At 41.5% G+C, this 24226-nt stretch overlaps 1 protein-coding gene across 1 annotated transcript in view; it reads right to left on the minus strand.

The window, feature by feature from the left end:
* The window catches only part of LOC132659145 (uncharacterized), a 546989-nt gene that overhangs the window by 510018 nt on the left and 12745 nt on the right, over positions 1–24226 (minus strand). Inside the window, exons 2-3 of the mRNA XM_060408977.1 lie at positions 18302–18349; positions 13173–13271 (exon numbers count right to left, since the gene is read on the minus strand). The gene's annotated coding sequence lies outside the window, so the exon portion shown is untranslated. The remainder of the gene's footprint in view (positions 1–13172; positions 13272–18301; positions 18350–24226) is intronic.

Genomic DNA, 24226 nt, shown 5'->3' on the forward strand with positions numbered 1-24226 from the left:
GGCAAATTCTAGAACAGATTAGCAAATAGGCAGTTTCTGCAGACTTGGAAAGAAATAGAAAGATGCCATGATGCCAGCTCGGCAAGAACAAATCACACCAGGTGACTTGTTTCCTTCTGTTTGGGAATTTTACAAAGGTAAACTGGAGCAAACACAATGCTTCTGCATTTCATTACATACTTCATAAAGTCTCCCCACACCAAAAATTTAAGAGCAATAATAATCCTGATGAACTTTCTAGATAATCCAATGACCACACCTAAAGGATGCCAATCATTGCATAGTTGTCAACTAGCAAAGAGAGCTCTGACAGTGTGCTCACAGGTCCATCCCTAGGACATTTTTGTTAATGGCAGGATGGTAATAATTATGGCACTCTGATCAAAATATATCAGAGGAAAAAAATATTAAATGACGAAACAACATTACAAAATTTTCTGAACTAGTTGGAAAAAAAGCCAACACTGACAATAAGGCATTCATTGGAGACAAATTTAAGGTGTTTTACCCAGGTCCATTCATCCAACATGACCGATAGGAAATCTCTGGCACTGAAGGTTTTCTGATAGAAGTTTTTTTTTTTTTTTTCATTCTTAAAATATTTACAGACTATTCAGTATCCAGGAGAGGGCTGAAATATAAGATGTCAAAAAACACTCCCAACTTCAAGATTGTAGTATTTTCAGATTCTATACATATCCCTATCTTGTACCCCAAGTCAATTATGAATCTACTGGCATGGACATCATGGCAAAATGAAAAGCATCTGAAATTCAGAGTGAAGTAGACATGAGTGTTTTGGGCTTCCCTGGTGGCTCAGACAGTAGAGAATCTGCCTGCAATGCAGGAGACCCAGGTTCGATCCCTGGGTCAGGAAGATCCCCTGGAGAAGGGAATGGTAACCCACTCCAGTATTGTTGCCTGGAGAATTCCATGGACAGAGGAGCCTAGCGGACTATAGTCCATAGGGTCGCAGTGAGTTGGACATGACTGAGCGACTAACACAGGCAGATACGGGTTTAGTTCTTCCGTTTATTAAGCGCATGATTTCCTAGTCTGTTTCTTCATCTACAAACTAGAAATTGTAAGATGTAAGAGTTGACTCGATAATGCTCCATGCAAATGGTCTTGTCCAGCGCCAGGCACATAGTTAGGTGCTAAATAAATGCTAATTATACATCTTTCTCCATATCTGACACAGCTAACAGAATAAGAGGAACTTAGTAGGACCTCAGTAAGTAATCATTTAATTCTTTGATTTTGAGAGATAGCATGGAAAAGTTACTTGCTCACTGGAAAAGTAGCTTTAGAGATGGAAACTATGGAAGGCAAGCCAGATAGGAGAATGGCAGGAGGAAAGGCGTGGAGGTGAGAATGAAGAAAACACGCCATGCAGAGCATGGCGGGGTCTCTGACCCACCAGGATTGGAGGCTGGAGACAAGGTTAGAGGAGCAGAATGAACTAGATGGCATGCAACTTGAAATACCACTCAGGCAAATGACGAGAAATGGATGAGCTGACGCTAATATGATCACTCAGCCCTCACACCCTCTCTTTGGAGTAAGAACATTAAACAATGACTGGAATTAAGAATTTTTCTCGTCATCTGAGAGCAATGGTATGCCAAACAGCGTTCACAAAGGATGCCTCTTCTAGCACCAAACTACCAATTTCATTATCATTTTTCTGGTTTTCTTTCAATAGCCAAGGTTTACTGACTTAAACCAGGGTATCCTACTGTAACCATGCAACCTTTCTAGCTGTCAGAGGCTTTGAAGGCCTGTTTCACCTGTTCTATTCCTTTTCTAACACTAATGCATTTAACAGGAATAGGAGTGGGTGGAAAACATAATGTCTCCAGTTGAAGTTCACTAGCAAGCCTCTAGGAGAGTCATTTTAGAGATTAAACAAAGGATCATTTGGATACATGAATTTGAATTTGTTTTATAGATTACATGCAGAGACTTAACAGTTATTTATCTCTCAGACAATTGTCAGAATAGACAGAAGTTGAGCAGGAGGTAGGCAGCCCTTAGAATGGGGGGAGAAAATGAAATCTGAAAATGCTTGATGCAGCAATTACTATTTCAACCTTCCTTGAGCAAGAAAGAAAAGAATAAGATCACAGAGATGTTGGACCTCATGAATATGTGAAATCAGATCTGTGAGGGAATAGGAGAAAGGGGAAATGGGGAAGGGAGGGAGACCCCTAAATATGTATTATAAGCCTAACCTCTTGGGCACATAATGGGATATTTTCACATGTTAAAAAGAGTTTTTAATCAAGGTTTCTGTAGAACAGTTCTACCACATTCCTAAGTTATGTTATCAAAGAGAAATAATGCATAGGCAAGCTTCGTAAGAGTTCAGTTCAGTTCAGTCACTCAGTCATGTCCAACTCTTTGAGACCCCATGGACTGCAGCATGCCAGGCCTCCCTGTCCATCACAAACTGCCAGAGCTTGCCCAAACTAATGTCAATTGAATCAGTGATTCCATCCAACCATCTCATCCTCTGTCGTCCTCTTTTCCACCTGCTCTCAATCTTTCCCAGCATCAGGGTCTTTTCCAATGAGTCAGCTCTTCGCATCAGGTGGCCAAAATACTGGAGTTTCAGCTTCAATATCAGTCCTTCCAATGAATACTCAGGGCTGATCTCCTTTAGGATGGACTGATTGGTTATCCTTGCAGTCCAAGGGAGTCTCAAGAGTCTTCTCCAACACCACAGTTCAAAAGCATCAGTTTTTCGGTGTTCAGCTTTCTATATAGTCCAACTCTCACATCCATACATGACTCCTGGAAAAACTATAGCCTTGACTAGACAGATATATGTTGGCAAAGTAATGTCTCTGCTTTTTAATATGCTGTCTAGGTTGGTCATAACTTTCCTTCCAAGGAGTAAGCGTCTTTTAATTTCATGGCTGCAGTCACCATCTGCATCGATTTTAGAGCCCAAAAAAATAATATCTGTCACTGCTTCCACTGTTTCCCCATCTATTTGCCATGAAGTGATGGGACCAGATGCCATGATCTTCGTTTTCTGAATACTGAGCTTTAAGTCAACTTTTTCACTCTCCTCTTTCACTTTCATCAAGAGGCTCTTTAGTTCTTCTTCACTTTCTGCCATAAGGGTGGTGTCATCTGCATACCCAACGTTATTGATATTTCTTCCAGGAATCTTGATTTCAGCTTGGGCGTCATCCAGCCCAGCATTTCTCATGATGTACTCTGCATATAAGTTAAACGAGCAGGGTGACAATATACAGCCTTGGTGTACTCCTTTTCCTATTTGGAACCAGTCTGTTGTTCCATGTCCAGTTCTAACTGCTGCTTCCTGACCTGCATACAGATTTCTCAAGAGGCAGGTCAGGTGACCTGGTATTCCCATCTCTTTAAGAATTTTCCACAGTTTATTGTGATCCACACAGTCAAAGGCTTTTGCATAGTCAATAAAGTAGAAATAGATGTTTTTCTGGAACTCTCTTGCGTTTTCGATGATCCAGCTTCTTAAGAGAGTAGACTTTTATTTCTTTTAACCTCATCAGTTAAGTGTTTGGCAACCATGTCCTGTGGGGCTGGCAGACCACACCTTTTCACTCACTAAACCCTACTCCACCTACCAGTGTACACACACTTTCATAAATTCACAAGAACAAAGATACATGATCCAGTCCTGAGGGCTTTTACCATCAGTTTATTGTAGAAGACAGACAAAAGCTGTAAAAACGTCTGATGCATTTACCTCTCTGGCCATCACTTGAGGTGCTTCTAGAGTTCCAGAAACAAAGACTCTAGGTGAGCTAGAGAAGCTGAAGCTCTAATACTTTGGCCACCCGATACAAAGAACTGACTCATTGGAAAAGACCCTGATGCAGGGAAAGATTGGAGGCAGGAGGAGAAGGGGACGACAGAGGATGAGATAGTTGGATGGCATCACCAACTCAATGGACATGAGGTTGAGCAAGCTCTGGGAGTTGGTGATGGACAGGGAGGCCTAGCGTGCTTCAGTCCATCTGGTCACAAAGAGTCAGACATGACTGAGCCGCTGAACTGAACTGAGCTAGAGAAGTCAAAGGAAGCTTCAGAGAGAAAGTGCTAAAGCATCTGGGCTTGTGAGATAGATGGCAGAAGAGGACAGGCCGACAGAGAAATGAAGAAACTGTGTTTGGCCAAGGGAAAAAGGTGATTTAAAGAAACATAGAGGAGAGACTTCCCTGGTGGTCCAGTGGCTAAGACTCCATGCTCCCAATTCAGGGGACCTGGGTTCAATCCCTGGTCAGGGAACTAGATCCCACATGCTGCAACTAAGAGTTATCATGCCGCAGCTAAAGATCCCATGTGCCGCAGCTAAGCCTCAGTGTAGCCAAATAAATTAAAAAAAAAAAAATACCTTAAGCAAATCAGTCACCCCACCACCATTATACATATCTTTTTCAGAAATTCTATTCCATCTTCCATGTCTAGCTGATACACCATATACCCCACCTCTCCATCAACTGGATTCACACTTATATATTGATATGATAGAAAAAAACTTTTGTCTTGATCAAATCAAATACAAGAAAGTGAGCTAGCTGTCACAGAAATATTGAAGAACCCTTGCAAATTGTACAGCTGCTAGGATAAGATCAATAAAGAATAACTGTTGATAAAATTACAGTCCAAAGACAATCAAAGTACCCTTAAGATGCAAGAGTCTGAATAAGCAGAGGGCTCATCATCAGGGCAATAAACTACAAAATGGTAACAGGAATCACAGTGTTGATCAGCCCTTGGCTCTGTCCCCAGGCTTAGAGAGTGTAAGAGATTGGGAGCACAATGTTATGCGCCCAGGATGAAGCATGAAAAATTCTCTCTAGGAATAATGGGGATGTGACTGGGAAAGGGAGTTAGTTAGTATAAGAAACCTGAAAGAGTTTGAAAAAAAATCACTGTCAACTTCCACATCAGACCAGGTAGGGGGAGGTCTTAGCTCCATTTAAGCACAAAATTAGCTAAAGTTCTCTAACCTCAGATAAAGTTCTGAGAACTCTCCCTGGAAATTGTGGGAACATCTACTTTACCTGCTTACGGAACATATGGGAAAATATGTCCAATCATTTTATAGGTGCCCAGAGTAAGACACTGGAGAAGGCAATGGCCACCCACTCCAGTACTCTGCCTGGAGGTCTCATAAACGGCGGAGCCTGGTAGGCTGCAGGCCATGGGGTCACGAAGAGTCAGACATGACTGAGCGACTTCACTTTCACTTTTCACTTTCATGCATTGGAGAAGGCAATGGCAACCCCACTCCAGTACTCTTGCCTGGAGAATCCCAGGGACAGGGGAGCCTGGTGGGCTGCTGTCTATGGGGTCACACAGAGTCGAACACGACAGATGTGACTTAGCAGCAGCAGCAGCAGAGTAAGACACAGAGAAGGCAATGGCACCCCACTCCAGTACTCTTGCCTGGAAAAAAATCCCGTGGGCAGAGGAGCCTGGTAGGCTGCAGTCCATGGGGTCATGAACAGTCGGACCCAACTGAGCGACTTCATTTCCACGCATTGGAGAAGGAAATGGCAACCCACTCCAGTGTTCTTGCCTGGAGAATCCCAGGGACGGGGGAGCCTGGTGGGCTGCCATCTATGGGGTCGCACAGAGTCAGACACGACTGAAGTGACTTAGCAGCAGCAGCAGCAGAGTAAGACATCCCAGTCAGGAGAGAAGCCTACCGAGGACACAGACTTTTAAAACCTGCAAAGAAAACTTCATACGTGGTACCCACATGAATCAAACCTCTCCTTCATTTATCATCAAGATCAAGAGACATCTGAGAAGATCAATTTTAATTAAAAGGATGAAGCCAATATGACACCAAAAGAAATAGAAATGATTAAAGAAACTAATTTTAAATATTCTAATATGTGTCTTCAGAGATATTTTAGTGGATGTTGACTATACATCAAAATAAATTAGTGATTATAACTGGAAGTCTGTACCTCTTTTAGAAACACACAAATTAAAAAAAAACAACAACAACTTAAGTATAATTGCTACTGTGCTATAAAAGCAATCAGCGTATAAGAAAAAAATCCCTGAAAATTAAAAATATGATTACCAAAATATTTTTAAAAGCAATGTATAGAATAGATAATTACAATGGCTAAGGTTAAAGATTGGAGAAAACATTTTCTATTAAAAAGAATAAAAATGAAAAGAGATAGAAAATACAAGATGATGGATGACAGAGCCAGGAAGTCAACATATATCTAATATGATGCCTAGAAGCAAAAATTGGGACAACAAAGAAGAGAAAATAACAAAGAAAGAACAGGAATGAGGGGAGAGAGAGGAAGTTCCAGAGGTAAACAAAGAGATATCTCTTTATAGTGAAAAGACCTACAAAGCAAAGTGAATAGAAACAACATACATCTGAACAAACTTCCATAAAATTTCAGAACTCCAAGGGCAAAGATAAAAATCCTAAAAATTAACCTAGGGAAGAGAAAATGAAGTGAAGTCGCTCAGTCATGTCCGACTCAGCGATCCCATGGACTGCAGCCTACCAGGCTCCTTCATCCATGGGATTTTCCAGGCAAGAGCACTGGAGCGGGGTGCCACTGCCTTCTCCAACATATAATTTAGTACCATATAATTTCAGTACATATTACGTAAATGAAGAATACAAATATCTCAGTGTGAGTCACTCAGTCGTGTCCGACTCTTTGTGACCCCATAGACTATAGCCCATCAGATTTCTCTGTTCATGGGATTCTCCAGGCAAGAATACTTCTAGGGAAGAGAGGTTACCTACAAAGTAATAAGATCAGAATGACAGCATACATCTCAATAGCAACACCATCAAAGCATTGAGGGAGATGTTTGACATTAGAAATATATACTCAGCCAAACTATCAAGCAAAAGTGAAATAAAAATAAAAATATTCTAACAACAAACAACCAAAACAAAACAAACAAGCACACACACACACACAAATTCTCAGACATGCAAAAGGAAAAAAAAGTTTCAATGAGGTGCTCCAGTAAAACAAAAATGTAAGAAGAAAACAAGATATGAGAAATACCTGATAAATATATATATATATATATATATATATATATATTGCTAAGCATGACCCAGGAGGAAAGAGAGCTCTGAATAAATCAAGAGAAAAACCCCTCAGCCCTGTGACTCAGGATCTCTTGCAAATGACTTAGCATTTCATTTCCTTCTCTTTGGATCCAGTCACCTCACTTGGTTGAGTTCTGTCATTATTTGGTTAATATTTAGAATGAACCTATGCAAAAGGCACTACTAAATACAATTTAAAATGACAGGACAGAATGCAAATATTACAAAACTTAATAACATAAAAATAAATACAACAAAATTCAGGAGCAGAGGGGAGTTGTAGAAATCAATGTAAGTGGACTATTTAGTGGAAATATCAAAAGCACAATGACTAAATGTAAGAGACAAACAGATAAGGGTGAATCTGTGAAGGCATGAAGCTGACCATTAGAATTACTGAATCTCAGGAAGCAGAGAAAGAAAGGTGGACAATGCTGAAAATGACTAATACCTCAATTTCCATAACAGGATGTCAGAGTACATGCTCAGATCCTGATATACCAAAAACATAAATTTATTTTATTTAGAATTTCAACTGTAGCCACCAAACAACTAAAAGAAGAAACTTTAATTTCAGAGGAATGAAATGGGGGGTATTTCTTTCCTTCAGAAAAAGGAAATGGAAAAGACAGATATTTACTTTTCATTTTAGATTCATATGTAGTTTGAACATTTTCTTTCTATTTGCCACATGAAGGTTTTACTCTCATTTTTAAATTAATCTTTAAAATTTTAAAGAAAAAAATAAGCTGTATTCTCCCAGTTTATCAAACAGTATGTGGTGCCCCCAAGGTAAGCTGGGTCATTTTGAGTATTAGGAATTTGTTATGGCAGCTATGAAATGACTCATTGGAAAAGACCCTGATGCTGGGAAAGACTAAAGACAGGATGAGAACGGGACGACAGAGGATAAAATGGGTGAATGGCATCACCGACTTGATGGACATGAGTTTGAGCAAGCTCCAGCATGCTGGACAGGGAAGCCTTGCCTGCTGCAGTCCATCGGGTTGCAAAGGGTCAGACATGACTGAGTGACTGAACTGAAATGAACTGATGGTAGTTAAGGCTGAGAACTAGGACTTGGGATTCAGGATTTCAAGTCAAAAATTCTAGACATGAGATACACAACAAGGCTAGACTAGAGAGGCATGTATGCTTGTAAATTAGCACGGAAAAGTCATTAATTTGCTCATGCATTTATTTGCTCTCTCATGCTCCATTTATTCCCTCTGACTCATTTCCCCACTTATAAATCATTCATTCTCTCATTGATTCATTCATTCAGTGAATACTCAGAAAATATAAGGCAGGCTGCCTTCAAGGAGTTTAAAAAATATTCTTGCAGGTAAAGTAATAACCTAACACATTACCCACTAAAAGCACAAATCATGCTGAGGAGTGAGATCTCATGGGCAAAAGCTCATGAATGGGGTACCGAATGTACTAGGTCTTGAAGAATGAACAAGCTCCAACTCAGAGGAAGGAATCTGTGCTTCATTTTAAATATTTTCATACTTTTGCTTAAAGTTTCATGCCACTCCTTGAGATATTGAGGGGACAGACAGTAAGATAGTGAGTAACTCTGATTCTCCAAACCAAAGTTCATAGTCCACTGATTGAAGAGATCAGGCAATTAATCCACCTAAAAACAAACGAAAAAAGATTTCCTTCAAGTGTGGAGAAAGTTCTGTTACCCACTGGGGTAATTGTTTAAGTTGGGTTGGGTCTTTGCAGGGGTGTGTGGGCAGAATGGACTGCTCTGAGTAGGATGACCAACCATCCCAGTTTTTCCAGTTTTTGCACCGAAAGTCCTTTCCCCAAAGCAACCTTCCACTCGTAGGTACCCTCAAGTCAGCACCAAGTTTCCAACACCTTCACAGGCTTCCTTCATCTGATTCATACAATAAACTACTGTGATTCAAGATGTTGGTATCCCCACTTTCCAGATGGTAAAACTGAGGAATCAATAAGTCCAATGACCGCTAAAGATCACAAACATAAAGAAAGTAGCAGAGCCAGGGTTCAGTCCCAGATCTGGCCGCTTTGATCTTGAGCCACCTCCAATAACCCCACTCCATGCCTGCTGCTTCTCTGCATAGATGGACACGAAAACAAAAGTAGTGGAGCAGGCATATTGGAAATTCAGGCTCTCTGTGCACAGAGTGACTGAAAAGAGACCAGGAAAATTTGAGTTTGTTGATGCCCTGCTCTAAACCAAGGAGCCAAGGAGCCCAATTATGAGGAGAAAGGTGAAGCGACATCTACATGGGGTATTCAGGGTCTCATGGAACTGTTTGCAGGTTATGATGAATTTTCCATTTAACTAGATAGGAGACTATAGATACAGAAATACATGCAGATACACATACAGATGTAGTTATAGACACAGATATGGTCACTGTAGATTTTTAGCAAAAAGTGTGCAATTCTTTATCAAGGATACTAAAGATTATCTACATATCCAGTACAAAGTAGAAACTTCTGAGGCCACTTCCAACCTTGGAAGAAGATAGTTTTTGGACTCAAAAGAAATGATCCATATTTCTAGAAAAATCTTCACATCTGCGTGCCCTGCGAGGGTTTGGCTTTTTTTTTTTTAATGTAGAAATTCTATAAAAGAGAAAGAAGAAAGAACTGGGAGAGCATGACGCAAAATGGAAACATGGGGGTGATGGACATAATCAAAGAGGGGACGGTAGGAAGGAAAGAAAGAAAAAGGAGAGCTGGACCTGCGTGGCGAGAAATGAGAACAGATAAATGCGGAACGACAGCATGGGAAGTCCTGGAGAGCTCAATTAATTAGTTATTGTCCATTTCCTTGAGAGACCTCTAACAAATCTGTCCTTGTCAGTGACAGGAAATCTTTTTGAATTCTGTGTAAAAGGATATTAATGGCGGTGGTAAGCTTCAACACCCCTGCACGGTGACGCGGGGAGGTGGTGGAAGTTTCTGGAGGTCATTCCAGCAGCCGGCCTGGATGTACAAGCAGCCCCTCTGCCCTGCACACAAGGAGAACTTCCCCAGCCCACAGACTGTCAACCCTCTCTCCTCGACGGGTACATCAGGAGGCTGACATTTAATACCCTAAGGATATAGATGTTTGAGAGCTGGTTATTGTAACAAAGGAGGCCATCCAAACTCGGCAAGACCAAATGGATCAGATAAAGCTGACACAGAGATAAATCTGTTTTACATCCATTCTTGCACAAGTTTTGCTAATCTATGTAGTTATAGCTTTCCCACTGAAGAGAAAAAAAAATAAAACATAACCCACCACATGTCGGCAAGTCCACATCACGTTCCTATTTTTAATCTCCGAGGTATAACACTCTAGGCAAAGAACATTTTTGTGCTGACTTTTGCATGAACTCCATTAACAAAGGATGACACAGGAAGAAAATGAGAAAGGAGGATCAGAGAGGGGAAGAAAGGGGGGTAAAGAGAGAGAAGGAGAGAGGATTTCTTCTTGAATGGCTACAGAAATGCAGGGTGTTTTTTGTTGTTTTTTTTTTCTTCCTCAAATGAATGAATCCTGCCCCATCATTGAGACAGGATCCCTTCTCTCCCAGTCAGTCAGACACCTACTCTTCATTAGCCAGTATTTATGCTGCCAGATTGGACTTTCATATGGGAGCCTGAAGCACAAATGGTACAGATGGCAGGAAAGCTCTCATGAGATTGATAACGATGAAGAAAGATGCCACATTAAGTCAGAAGGTGCCACTGTTAACATCCCAGCTCAGAGGAGGATATTTCTAGCAAGCACTCCCCTCCCAGGGCTGCTTTTCTTCTGGCTTCAAGCAAAATTCATTCCCCTCCCCAGAAGCTCTCCGCCCCTCCGAATTGCTGGCAAGTGAGTGATACATTCGCTGGAGTCTCTTTGGTGTGTCAACCGATTTCTCCTCAGATACTTAACCTTTGCTTTCCAGAGGTGGTTGAGATCCTAGCAGTGAAAGGGGGCTGGAGGGAAAAGGAAGGGTGGGGGACGGCATTTCAATCCCTGTTTCCCTCAACAAAGGCACCACTATAAGAAGCTCCGCGCGGGAAATCTGAATGGTATTTATTGTTTCCATCCGGGCCCTCATTGCATCTGCTGTCTTTCAGAGACAGGCACTGGGTTCATAAAACCAGGGCCCCGTCTCAAACACTTTGGACAGAAGGCAGTCTCCAAGGTCTAGGATTGAGGGTTTCATGGGCAAGTCACCACCACCAGAAGATCACAGTACGGGGCCTTTGCTGATGGGATAGAAGACGACCTTCTAAGGACCCACTGTCAGAGGAGACACCATGATTCTTTGGAATCTTCAGCTGCTGGCTCAGACAGTTGGTTCCTCATTCAATGAAAACACAAGTCCTCATCCATGAAGTTCAAGCCTTTCGACTAAAAAGGTTTAAAAAGAATCCACTTTAAAAAAAAAGACAACAACTTGTCCTGGTTTTCATTTTTTCATCTCTAAGGGCCTGGTCACTGATTTTATCTCTGGCATCAAAGCTGAGACTGAGTTTTCTGGTTCCTCCAGACATTCCGGCCTCCCTAGATGGCAACCTGACACCAAACCAGGAAAGGAGAGTAGAGGGCAAGTTCTCTAGCCCACATAGCAATCAGATCAGGAAAGTGTCTCCCTTGTTTAGCAAGAGTCAGCCAGAAGCCCAACCAAAAGAACAGGGCATAATGGGACTTGCAATTTCAAAATATCTGGCAGCTCTGGCCCAATCTGAATGATACATTATCAGAGGTCCGTTCTAGAAAACACAGGCCGGGAGACAAAGGGAGCCCACATCAAGAGCCCCAGTGCAGCAATCACAAAGTCACATTGGTTTGTAAGCATTTAATTAGCTTCCTGGATTCGCAAGAACTCCAGTCAATTTAAGACACTCAAGGCAGCTCCTTCCAGATTCCACCAGCCGACTCGGAAGCTGGGACCTAGAATGCCTACCACCCGGGAAGGGTATTTGGAGAAACTTAATTGAAGGGAATTCCTCTTTTTATGTCTATATGATGTACCATCAGCATTTCCTCCCCTACAAAAATACACTGAGGGGCCACTAGTCCAAATAACTGGTTTAAATCTGTAAATTACAGCACTGCTTCAAGGAACTTTTAAGGTCATTTTGTGTCTACAGGAAAGTTAGATGGCAACATAAAATTTTTAGAGCTAATGCAATCTTTATACAGTGGATTCAACTCAACTGACGAGATGGGTTTGAGGCACTACCCTTCTCTCCCCCTTTCTTCTGACCATCCTGGAGTCCTTAGGCAGAATTACTGCTCTGGAAGCACTCACGCCATGACTACAGAAAACATCTTCCTCGCTGCAGGTCTCAGAACCTAGGTCTTCATCTCCCTCCCCTCCACGAAGAGAAGAAGGGATTGGTAAATATGGTTGATTTTCTGCATTGGTTGCATTTCTGCTGTGGAATCTAATCCTCTTTCACATCTCCTGTGTGTATTTCTTCTTGGAGTTCTGGTCTTTGATGACCTTCTCATAGCATTTCATTAAATGCCCTCCGCCTTGGTAAATTACAGTACTTTGAAGCCTTGGAGTTTAGCATATAAAAAAAGCAAGAGGCTCTGTATACTGCCTTGGGATAAGGTGTGATGAAAATCCCATACAAGCTGAACTGTACTTCCTAATCAAATGGGTGTAACAGATGGCTGCTGGAGCAAACCATCACAATGGAAATATCTGCAGTTCTCATGGTAACGGAATCTGCCAGGTCTGAGGGATTTGCTGTTTTTCAGGACATCTGAGCTGCAATCTCTTTCGAGCTGTCTAGCAGTCTCCGTCTCGCTCGCTCTCACTCTCTCAGCATGATGGAGATAGAGTTGAAAGGTGGAGCCCGATTTTGCATTCCAGCTGTGATTAAAGACACAGGCACACATCCTGGGAGATAATGCACTGCATATTCATCACACTATCTAGAACCTCTTTAGCTACTGGGACACGACTGTCATGCAATGACAATATGCCTTCTTCAGGAGCAAAGTGGGGGGTTGGGATGAAGAAGATCAGAGGAACAGAGAGGGAGAATAGGAGGAATTAAGATGCATGGGACGTACCTTGTAATAAAGATATGGAGCGATATTAAAACTAGCAGTTGTTTCCACTTCGTGGCAGCATGTCAAGATGACTTAACGTAGCAGGATAAAACATCTGGCCTAGGGAAAAAAAACACATGATGTCGAATTTCCAAATCGTAGACTATGTGGAAGAAAAACAACAGATAAGCAACTGTGTACCTTCCCAGTAAGTGAAAGCATGTGGAAGATTTCCTTACCCCCTGCAATCAGAAAGGAGATCCATCTCATAAGGGGAGGTTCGTGTATAGACACTGAGCTTTCATTATAAATCGAAGGTTTGGGCTTAAACCCACAGGACTACATTAGAAATGGGTCTTTTATTATTTTTTTCCCTCATGCCATTCATAACCTTCTGATTTTACAACAGTGCTCAGAAAGGGGGAAATAATCAGTCACAGTTCTATTTTATTAAAGGCTTTTCCTCCAAATCCCTATCGATTTAAAGAAATAAGGAAAAGTATACTGTCTTCTTTGCTATAGTACCTGCTAGCTGACACACACACACACAGACAGGATTGATTCACAGCTGCCTGGTCCCTTGGGTATTTGAGCTTGAAGATCAGACAACATATAAGAATTCAGCCATGACTCAAAATGGAAACAAAGAAGACCATTCTTAGCAAAGCCTGCAATGTGAAATGAAAAACTACGGGCTGGAGGCTGGAGCCCCTAGCACGCTTTCCCACCCCATTGTCCTTGAGGGCACTACTGTTAAATACATATGACAGCCAAAGAGATGAGGAGAATAGTCTCCAGAAAGCAGTGATTGGATCTCCCTTTTCATGAGGTAGAATAGCCAGGACTATGTAAGCCTTTAAGTAGCACTTGAGAGCAGGTCCCGTAAGGCAGCTTTGTCTCCCCCTCATATGGCGCCTGAAGAACATATTATATTATATAACCTTTCTCCAAGCCCGCCCCGCTCTGCCTGAGACCCTCTTCCTTTAGAAGCCGGCTAATAACAACTTGTGGATGACGATCTCCATCTTAACAAGCCGGATTAGTTAGTTTCAAGCAATGAACTGAGGCCATTTGTGCAGATGCTAATCAAAAAAAGAAAAAGGAAAAAAAAATTATAAAAGCCCCATGTGCCTTGTTCTCTTGTAAGTACAATATAGATAAAGAGGAGGGTGGCCCACGGCCACATCTGTGAGCCGACCTCCAAGGCACACAAAGGTCTCGGGGGGCCACAGAGTTAGAAAAGGAGGAAAAGAGGTTTGGATCAAGCCAGCAGCAGACAACAGAGGCTCTGAAAGGGCAGTGATTGGGGAACCATCTAAAGCTTTTTTCTTGGAAGTCATTCTTTCGTTGTCTCCCATGGGGGCTTTGCTTTTTGACAAACACTTCTCAGCTCCTAGCACAGAGCCTGGCATGGCACAGGGGGTGCAGAGTAAACCTTGGCAGGGTGGAGGGATGAGCGTGGAGGGATGGATGTATAAGGAAAGATGCCCAAATGTCAAAATGTCAAAACCAAACAAATGCCACTGGTCTGTAATCGTCCTCTCCTTCCTCCCCATACCAAGAACATAAAATTGCATGAAACGTCAGAGTCAGCACATTTGGAGAGGTACTCTGCGTCTTCAGAGATCAATGGCCAGATTGACTATTAACATTCAACCACAACTGGCACTCTTAAAACCTACACACAAAAAGGAGAGCTACTCAGCTGATGCTTCAGACTTAGAATATTGCAGAACATTTAAGCCCATTAAAAAAAAAAAAAATCTGTCATTTCATCAGCTTCTCTGACAGCTTCTCTGCCTTTTTCTATACCACAACTAGGAAACTGACTCATGAAGGAAGGAATGTTTCGTTTCCTTTAAAATAGTCTAGGAATAACATAATATACACTCTGTTACATATGGGATCTGAGTGTGTAATCAGGGTGAGAGAAAAAAATTAAAATTGTGAGGGAGAACACCAGCTCTCACATTCCAGAGAGCGCAACACATACACACACACACACACACACAGCTTCCACCAGCTTCTTGAATCTTAACTGCCCTTCAGAGTACATATTGCTTTTTTAGGAGTCCTCTAAGCCAAATGTTTGTTGGAATGCTGACCTCCTCAGAAGGTCAGGATGTCTTGCCGAGATCATTCAGTTACAAGACACCTAACTGCCCTACAAGTTAGAAACGGGTAAGTTTGAGAATTGAAATTATTCTTTAAGAGTAAAACGTAAAAGTTGTCTCTGTGGATAACACTCATCTCTAACACTCATCACAAAGAATATTTTTGTACAAGAAAGTTGCAGTCAACCTCAAAAAGATCCCACTATAACTCCAAAAGGTTCCCTCTACAGTTTATAGATATTTCAAATCCAAAATATTAGGAAACTAATTTATATATATATAATAAATTTATATATAAACTTATATATATGTATTTTACATATACTCAACTCCTATTACTTTTGATTCCCATACACTTTTTTGGTTTACTGCCAAAGGATCAAGCTTCCCAGGTGGCACTAGTGGTAAGGAACTCGCCTGCCAATGCAGGAGACGTAGGAGACATAGGAGGCGTGGGTTCAATCCCTGGGTCAGGAAGATGCCCTGGAGGAGGACATGGCAACCCACTCTAGTATTCTTGCCTGGAGAATCCCATGGACAGAGGAGCCTGGTGGGCTACTGTCTACAGGGCTGCAAAGACTTAATCGACTTAGCATGCACGACAAAGGATCATCTTATTTTTTTATGTCTCTGTCAACACAAGTAAAGGAAGGGCATTTTGTGGGGTTGCTATTCCCAATAAGCTTTAGGATCAACTTTGTTTCAGGCCTCACCCACCGCCCTGAAGTATTCGAGGCCCCAGTAGGACAGACCTGTTCTTTCAGAGGACGATCTTTATTGCCAACCTTCTCTGGAGTGGTTCGCCTGGAACTGAACTTGAGTATTTTTATTGCAATTGAGTTAGCTGAGCCTAAATAGGAAACTATTGCACCCAACACCCTGTGAAGCACTGCAGGGACAACAAAAATGAGTCGGTATCTTCTTGTCCCCAAGGAGTTCACAATCGAGCTAGGACAGGTAAGACCAGATTACTAATGTTGACAAGATCTGGCTGCACAACAGAACACCACCAAAGAGGTATAATCCAAGTGTCCAAGCAGAGTCAAAGGAGGCATTATAGAAGGCTCCATGTGAAATGGAAAGGTTGATGAGCCTTGAAGGGCTATAAGTAAGATTTCAACAGATTGGGGCATGGACGAGGATATTCCAAATACAGGCAATGACAAGAGTCTGGATGCAGAAGAGTGTTGTGACCAGTTTGGGCGTGCTGAAGGACCTGTTTGTCTGCGGTGAGAGTACAGGGACGGTTAGGTGGGAGAACTAGAGAAGGTGGGATGCAATCCCAGGGGCATTTGGGCACCACTGACCTTCACGAGGCTCACAAAACACCTTGCTTTGTGAGAAGTCCAGGGATGCTCCAAGCAAGGAACACTCCTAAGGGTCTGTAACCAACAGGAAATCCACAGGGGCACTCAATTTTCATAAAGCACCCCCATTTTTATGAAACATACTCTCTGAAAGTATGAACCTTTAAGAGTCAAACCAGTAAATTGCAAAACTTGTCCCATTCTGTGTGTCTTTGGAAATAAATAAGCCTTTCTATTTCAATATTTGGCATCATGACAAGATCTAAGAGGAACCAGAGAGATAATTAATAAGAGCATGAGGGGAAAGTGCAATTAAAAATGGCAAAGACTACTCCATCAATAAGTGCTTCATACTGAGATAGATTATTACTGCAATCTCCAGCTTCAAACCTGAAATCAAGTCACTCTGAATGGATAATTTGACCATTACTGGGGGGGAGGGGGGAAGGCATCATGGTTCCCAGCCTCTAAATTACAGGAGAAACATGATTCTATTCCAACCTCACCTTTCCGTCTCTAAATCAACACAATATTCACAGCTTAGTCCCAGTTGGCATAATGTCTATAACCTCAACTTTTAATGTTGTCCTTCAGATTCTTAACCAGAAGAGGAAGTTAGACTGAGAATGCCTCTAGAAGAGTCTTTTCTGGGGAACTAAAAAAAAAAAATTTTTTTTCCTAGGAAACAAGGAAAATAAACTCTATCTAAATAAGGGCCTTTGTCAAAAATAAAAACTAGCTGGAGCAAATCTGAAAGCTCCAGCCCCACCAGGCCTGGAGATGTCTGAACCTCTGGCCCAGTTTACAGAGGCTGCTTAAAGATGTTAGCCAATCTAGCCCATGTGAAAAAGCAGTCCACATGCTTGCCACTCCTCAGAGAACTGTTGGCTTCTGCCTTTTTGAATGGAATGGTTCAATACGGAATCACTTCCTGCAACTTAATTTTGGAGCTGAATGCAAAGTATAAGAAGATAAGGTCACAAGGACATGGATTTTTCTCCAGAAAGCGATCACACACCCTGGGCTGCCGAAAGTGGAGATTTAATTGGACACAGTAGGTTTTGCTACTGTTGTAATGTGGAAATATATTACTTTAAAAAAGGCCAGTGACCACAGCAGGCAAAGCAGTCAGAAAAAAATTTTTTGACTTTCAATTATTGCCTCCGATGGAAACAGCTGCTTATGTCAATTTCCAATGGCTGTGAGTAGCTTCATTATTTCATAATCATCATCATTGCTGTCATCCTGCCCTATATTTATCTAGCCATCTTAAAAAAGGACAATGACCAGAGAGAAAAACTATTGTCCATGCTCTTTTGATCTTTGGTTAAGGAGGTCCACTGAAATGAAAGTGGGATGAACACCTCTTGACTATCATTTCTGCTCAAAATATTGCGGTCACCTTCCTTTTAGTCAGGGTTTGGCAAACTACACCCACAGTCCAAATCTAGATCACTACCTGTATTTGTAAATAAAGCTTTATTGGAACCCAGCCACACTCATCACTGATGTATTATCAATGGTTGTTTTTGCAGTAGAATGGCAGAGGTCAGCGGTTAATGACAGAGGCTGTGTGACCTGCAAAACTTAAAATGTTTACCAGCTGGCCCCTTACTTTGCCAATCCCTGCTTTAAAGCACCGTCATCCTTATCATCATCATCCCTTCCATCTGCAGAGGTCATGGCTGTCAGAGGGGCTTCCCAGGTGGCATGGTGGTAAAGAACTTACCTGCCAATGCAGAAGACACGGAATTGATCCCTGGGTCAGAAGGGTCCCCTGGAGGAGGAAATGGCAACCCACTTCAGTATTCTTGCTGGAAAAATCCCATGGACAGAGGCGCCTGGCGGGCTACAGTCCATGGGGTCACAAAGAGTCAGATACAACTGAGAGACTCACACACACACACACACAAACACACACGGACATCAGAGTTCTTTAGTACACTTTATCTGATAACATCTTTCCAATACATAAAGACAGAGATAACTGCAGTGACCGGAGACCTATCAGACCAGTGTCACTTGTCTGAGAGAGATTCAGACTTGGCACCTCCTCGCGTTGGGACACTCGAGGTAAGAATGCCACTTTATGTGTGAGAGTGAGGACCAGTGCTCCTGGTTTTTGTCAAGAATTTAAGGCACTAGGCTTGACCCACAGACGGGTGATTCATGCGGAAATGACAGCAAGGGTTGTTAAACTTGGAAATTGCATATTAAACCACCGTGTGTTAATACATTTATAACTGTACATATTCTCACCCATCTGGAGTAGAAATATGTAAATGGAGAAACATAAAAGTTGAGAACATTAACCTGATTGTGCTCTTGGAAATTGCAACAGCAGGACAATGTACTGAAAATAATTTAGAGTTTAAATAATAGAGTTTAAACTCAAACCTGAGTTCAAATCCACACTGCCATTAGCTATCTGTCTTTGGGCAAATTTCTTACCCTCTCTGAGCTTCGTTTCTTCATCTTCAAAATGCAAATGTCAATAGATAACACTTTTCAGGGTTACTGTAAGAATGGTAATGCAATGATTGGTTAAGAATGGTTACGCAATGATTCCTGAATAATATCTGGCACAGTGCAGTAAATGCTCAAGAAATGGCAAAGGTAATAACTATTACAGTATTTGGCTTCAACTAAGACAGCAGGAAAGTTCCTTCCTAAGAAAGGCTGATTTAAATGTCATTAGAGAATGGGAGAAAATAACAGCAAATGAAACAACTGACAAAGGATTAATTTCCAAAATATACAAGCAGCTCATACAACTCAATACCAGACAATCCAATCAAAAAGTGGGAAAAAGACCTAAACAGACATTTCTCCAAAGAAGACATACAAACGGCTAACAAACACATGAAAACATGCTCAACATCCCTCATTATTAGAGAAAGGCAAATCAAAACTACCATGAGATATCACCTCACACCAGTCAGAATGGCCATCATCGAAAGGTATATAAACAAAAAATGCTGGAGAGGGTGTGGAGAAAAGGGAACCCTCTTGTACTGTTGGTGGGAATGTAAATTGATACAGCCACTATGGAAGACAGTTTGGAGATTCCTTTAAAAACTAGGAATAAAACCACCATATGACCCAACAATCCCACTCTAAGGCATATACCCTGAGAAAACCAAAATTGAAAAAGACACAAGTACTCCCAATGTTCACTGCAGTACTATTTACAATAGGTAGAACATGGAAGCAACCTAGATATCCACTGGCAGATGAATGGATAAAGAAGTTGTGGTACAGACACACAACGGAATATTACTCAGCCATAAAAGGAACATATTTGAGTCAGTTCTAATGAGGTGGGTGAACTTACAGCCTATTATACAGAGTGAAGTGAGTCAGAAAGAGAAAAACAAATCTCATATACTAATGCATATATACAGAATCTAGAAAGATGATGCTGAAGAATTTATTTGCAGGGCAGCAATGGAGAAACAGACATAGAGAACTGACTTATGGACATGGGAGAGGGGAGGAGAGGGTGAGATGCATGGAGAGAGAAACATGGAGACTTACATTACCATATGTAAAATAAGATAGCCAATGGGAATTTGCTGTATGTCTCAGGGAACTCAAACAGGGTTCTATATCAACCTAGAGGGATGGGGAGGGAAATGGGAGGGAGGTTTTAAAAGGAGGGGACATCTGTATACCTATGACTGATTCATGTTAAGGTTTGACAGAAAACAACAAAATTCTGTAAACCAATTACTCTTCAATTAAAAAATAAATAAAATTTTAAAAAAATAAAAAATAAATGTTCTTAGTAAATAGGACTAATACTCCCCCAAATGAGATATTTCTGTATCCAATTTGCTCTGAATATTATGCTTAAAAATATTATAGCTTGTATTTTCACATTGCTTCTCCTCTCAAAGCTTCTTCAAATAAACTCAGTATCTCTTGTGTGTAAAGCAGGGCATACGGGTCATTATTTGCCCATTTTACAGATGAAGAAAGTAAAGTCATACATAGAGTTAAGCTGAGACCCTATCTCTCCTCCTCATGGCCCAAAGCACTTAGTACTACCCTGGATGTTACGTAATGGTCTTTTAACTAACCAGATCTCTAACATCCTGGGGAAGGAAGAAACCCAATTAGAAAGGTACAATGGAAGGCATGAGAACAAGGGCAGAAGACCTGGGGAAGAAAGCAAGACACTCAAGAAAGCAAGACTCTAACAGAAGGATGATGCTTCAGACTGCAGACAAATGCAGTGCGCCTTTAAAAGGACCACATCTATCCCTCTATATTGCTTACTATCTGAAGGTAAGCCAGAGGGATGTGCATAGTGAGATTTTTGTCTCATTTCAGGAAGGATACAGGATAAAGATTCTGTGCCAGTAATCTTCCTTGGATTAATGGTTTCTCTTTTATCTGCAGTATTTCTGCTCAGATGTCTCTTCTTTGAATGAGTCAGAGGAATGCAAATGCTGGGCGCAATCCGCCTGAAATATTTAAATCCAGTTTTGCAATGTTTTGCAGGTTTTGAGGGACAAATTACACACACACACACACACACACACACACACACACACAAACATACGCGCACACACACAGAGAGGATGGAGGAATGGCAGATGAGAATTACAGATATATCAGCCAGCGATACAAAAACGTGGTATTTCAATTTGACAACAAACTCGTTTTTCCTTTTCCATTTCTTTGTTTCTCCAGATCAACATTTTAGAGGCTTGGTATGAGTGGAAGGAATCTGCAACATTCTTTTGTGAGGCTCGGAATCTCATCAAGAATGTATCTGACTACACAGAAAACTGATTTTCTTTTGGCTCCCAAATGACGAGACTTCATTATGCAACAAGCACGTCCCTGGAAAGAGCATTCTCTACATACTGAGAGAGAGAAGGTGGGACAGGTTGGACAGTTGGACATGATTTGTGTGCATTTTCTCGATCTCTCCTTTTATGGATACACTCTGAACTCTTTATTCTTACGTTCAGTCATAGACTTTCAGGCAGTGTCTCACTATTGTGACTAAGAGGCCTTCTTCTAAAAGGAAACCCGAATGGCATTAATATTCAAATCCTCTAACTCGGTCTGCAGTGGCTTGGTGGAGCTTGCATGGAGCTTCTGTCTGCCAGGGAACAGATCTTGGGAAATACAGCTGAGTAAATTGGGATTTAGCATCCATCCCCATGAGCAATTCTTAACATGAGACCCCTAGAATGAAAGGTCTCCTCCAAAGGCTTTTATTGCTGCCAGAAAGAATTCCTACCATGTGAACCCAAGGACAGAGGGAGGCTTTCTTATTTTCCTTTCCACCCCATGTGAAAGAATAATCTCATGCCTTTGGGACAAAGGCTTCTTTAAACAACAAAGTGAAATGCTTTCAACGTCCATGAACATCTCCCAACATCAATGAGATTGGTATTCACAGATGAAAAGCAGCAGGGGGGTACACACTGGCCATGAACAATTGGTCAATACGGCATTACCCTTGAAAACCAGAAAGCCAGGATTTGAAATGTGAAGCATCTCGCACTCCTAGTAAATGAGGACTGATGAGTTCCCAGGGACATTCAACTTCCTTTGACTTTATGTAAGTGATTTATAACCTTTCTCTATGCCATGGTTTCTGAATTTTCTCCAAGCATGTGCCTGAACTAAGGCTGGGAAAGGCTTGGCCCAAGAGCACAGAATCATACTTCTTTTTCTCAAAATGTTTTCATAAATCAGTCCATGGACTTCAGTATTCACCAAGCACCTAGAATGTGTGAGTCCTTTACTAGGTACTGGGCCACAAGATCGGCACAATCCAGGCCTTGCTCTCAGAGAGAGAGAAACAAAAAATATAATTCACTTGAGTGGTGGCTTAAAGACATTAACCATTGGAGAGAAGGACAAATGAGAAAGAGGCCTCAGGTGAGGTCCTCATCTTTAGACAAGCAAATAAATATACCTCGAAATACAACAACCTCCAGGAACACAAAAATATGCTGGCTGTGCCAAGTCAGATTTGTTCTATTATCCATGCTCCCTAATGATCAAGAACTGATTCATGTCACCCAAGGGTCTACTTTAGAAGTTTCCATGTTATGAGACAGGTCAGACTTCAGTCTCTCTGAGTTGAGATTTTTGTGGCTCCGGCCTCTGCCCGGCAGTCAACTCTCCAGCTCATTCCCTTTCCAGAAAAAAAACCCTGAAAGAGCCCAGTTCTCTGAGGTCCCTGGCAGCTGCAGACACGATACAGGTCCTCTTCAGACCCCATTCAGTCCATCAGTAGACTATCAATTGTAGGGTCTAAATGAGAAGGGAGAAGCAGGGCCGGGACCCTTTCTCAAAGAAGTTCAGTGAAGTCTCTGCCTAGCGGGGAGCTTCATCCTGCCTGGTACAAAGATGGAAGCCACCCTGTGAAATAACTGGCCATTTATATCTCCTTGGAAGGGCTCCAAGTGTTACTGTCATCCTAACTGTGTTCTCCAGAACTGAACGATGATCAAGGCATATATCATATACATCATACACATATATAAAAGTAACATATTTATATATATTAGAATAGAAATGAATATTTTACTATATATTAGAATAGAATATATGAATATCTTTGCTATATGCATTAGAATACTTCTATACATTCATATATAGGTATATTAAAATCCCAGTTGCAAAGGCTACAACTGACCCACTGAGTCCTCTTCATGAACCAAATGTGGTTTACTGACATACTCTCTTGACACCAGAATCCAAACCATCATCCATGCCACAAAGAGACAGAGATTTTACATCCAAAGACACCTCCTAGCCCACCAAATTAACCTTCTCTGGCTAGGGAAGCATGTTGCTGAGAAGGGTTTTTACAGGGCTCCTTTAAATGAGATGGAGGCTAATTTACTCTCTTAAATGATATTCTGGCTTTGGGTGGCACAATGTGAAAAATGACAAAGTCCACTCATGCATCAGACAGGATAATTCTGGCAAAGTTGGTGCTGACAGCATTAAAAAACAATGATGGAAGAGCCTGGCCTTGTTGTTGTCATTTTAATTGTCACTGTGAGTGACGAAAAATGCAGTTCCTGCTCCTGCATACTTACCTCTCAGTTTTGTAATACCTTCACTGGGTCCGTGTTATTTGAAAGTGTGATTAAAAAAAAAAATCAGGGGCAGGGGGAAGAAAAGAAGTGTATGTGTGAACACATGAGAGACAGAGAAAGTAGGAAGAGAGAGAAAGACAGAAAGGGATAAGAGAACACTAGACTCAGAAAGAGACAATGAGACAAAGACAGAGGGAGAAAAAAGATAACCAAACAAGGATTATTTCAGATGGCTTCTCCTGAATATCAAATGCAGAGGGCTGTTAGTAATCTCATGGAAGAGGCTAGTTTTCACAAATCAAGAAACCTACAGTATTTCCAAGATCCACTCTGAGTTTTCAGGCAAGACAGTCCAGAATTTCTTGTTAAAAGCTTAAGGGCTCAATTTATGCTAAGCATTCAAGGAAATGTCTCATCCAAACAGGATATCGTTTTTCATATTAAAGAAGCAAACCCGATCTCAGAGCATAAATGTTATTATTCACAGTTGCAAAGGAAAACGGCATTTACTTTCTCTTTCTCCATAGGAAGGGAAGGAGGAGGCTCTCCATTCTCTGGGGCCAGAAGAGGGCTCAGAA

The sequence above is a fragment of the Ovis aries genome, chromosome 2 (assembly GCF_016772045.2).
Source record: "Ovis aries strain OAR_USU_Benz2616 breed Rambouillet chromosome 2, ARS-UI_Ramb_v3.0, whole genome shotgun sequence".
NCBI lineage: Eukaryota > Metazoa > Chordata > Mammalia > Artiodactyla > Bovidae > Ovis > Ovis aries.